Source organism: Silene latifolia, chromosome Y (genome assembly GCF_048544455.1).
Source record: "Silene latifolia isolate original U9 population chromosome Y, ASM4854445v1, whole genome shotgun sequence".
In the NCBI taxonomy this organism is placed as follows: domain Eukaryota; kingdom Viridiplantae; phylum Streptophyta; class Magnoliopsida; order Caryophyllales; family Caryophyllaceae; genus Silene; species Silene latifolia.
Window position 1 is genome coordinate 207956371 of NC_133538.1, and position 1813 is coordinate 207958183.

Genomic DNA, 1813 nt, shown 5'->3' on the forward strand with positions numbered 1-1813 from the left:
TCACCTCTCGATCGATCCGTTGATTATCCCGTTCACTCGATCGAGTAACATTTCCACTCGATCGAGTGCTTTCTTCAACAATTCTACTCGATTGGCCACCAGAAATCAGTCGATCGAGTATTTCTTTCGTGTTTGGCATATTTTCAGCAGTAGATGACTGTTCATCCTCCATAATAGCATCTCTCATTTCTGAAATGTCCTTATCAACCGACAATTTTGGTCCTTCATAGGAACGACCACTTCGCAAATTGATTAAATTAATCGTCTCATGTGGATTCTTCTCGGATTAAGACGGCAAATGACGCAGTTTTCTTGTGAATTGGCTCGCGGCCAACTGAGCAACTTGGGTTTCAAGTGACTTGATTGAAGCTTCCTTCTGTTGGTCACTCATCTGCCATTGCTTTGTCAACGACTGAAGCATTGACTATAACTCAACTAGCTCACTTACCCCACTTGAAGATGATGCTGCTTGGTTCGATGGAGGAAAAAAATGAGGCTTTTGGAAGCCTTGTTGAGCCTTGTGAGGAGGGACATATGGCTGCTGCTGCTGCTGCGGTGGAGGAGTGGGATTAAGAACATTTTGACTTGTCCACCTCAAATTGGGATGGAGTGCTTCTTGATTGTTGTAATAAGAAGCTCCTCCTTGCCTATATTGCTGAAAGGCAAGGACTTGTTCTTTCTCAGCAATACAGTCAATAGCAGTATGATCGTCATCGCTTCCACACCTCTCACAAGTGACAGTTCCCTGTCTAGTCAACAGATGAACCGTCTGTTGATCTCCAGCAGATTGCAGCTCTAATCTATCAAACCGAGCATTCATGGCTCCCAGATGATCCACGACTGCCTTATCAACCGAATGGACCGTTCGAATACCATCCCGTGGTTTCCCATATTCAGCACAATGGGTCACCATCTCCTCAATAATGCCCCATCCCTTATCATCATCAATGTTCTTTTGAAATCTCCCGTTGGATGAGGCGTCACATATACCTCTGTGGTCATAGTACAACCTATTGTAGAACTGGTTGCACAAAAACCACTGATCAAAACCATGGTGAGGAAGAGACCTCACCAACTTCTTGAATCTACACCAAGCTTCATAGAAAGTCTCATCAGGTGCCTGCTTGAAACTAGTAATCTTACCCCTCAGCTGATTAGTGCGTTGTGGAGGGAAGTATCTTTTGTAGAAGGCAAGTGCTAGAGTCTCCCAGTTGTTGATACCAGAAGTAGTCCGATCAAGATCAGTCAGCCACTCACGGGCTGAGTCAGTCAGAGAAAAAGAAAAAAGCACTTCCTTTATCTTATCTTGAGTTACTCCCTTGGTAGCGGGAATAGTAGAGCAGTAGTCAGTAAAGACTTCCATATGCTTTTGCGGATCTTCACCTGCCACACCTTGGTACAGATTCCTTTCCACCAGATTTATGTAAGACAGACGGATATCGAAAGTGTTACCATCCTCAGTCGTGAGATTGAAACCTTTAGGAATCGAGGATGCTTTGCGCTCTGAGTGACTTGCAATGTTAGGCATCTTTACTGGCTTGTCGGCAGAAATGAGATTGTCTTCTTCGAAAGACTGGTCTTCTGCAAATAGAAGTGTTGTAGCTCGGGCTCGAAAGTACTCAAGTATTCCTTTCAAATTTCTCTTTGCAGACGAAGTTTATGCCGAAGAGATCTCTCTGGCTCAGGATCAGCTAGGACTAATACCGACCTGTTTGACCTGGACATACACAACACTGAAAGAAATAAGTGAGAACTGCCTCAAGGAATAGAAATTCCCTGAGACGGATAAAAATAAACGAAACAAAAAAAAATA

General features: G+C 43.8%; 1 non-coding gene across 1 annotated transcript; it reads left to right on the top strand.

Moving 5' to 3' along the window:
* Positions 1-1046: 1046 nt before the first annotated feature.
* Positions 1047-1152, top strand: LOC141635775 (small nucleolar RNA R71). Its single transcript, XR_012540436.1, has one exon. It is a non-coding gene; the product is annotated as a small nucleolar RNA R71 (small nucleolar RNA).
* The last annotated feature ends 661 nt before the right edge of the window (positions 1153-1813 follow it).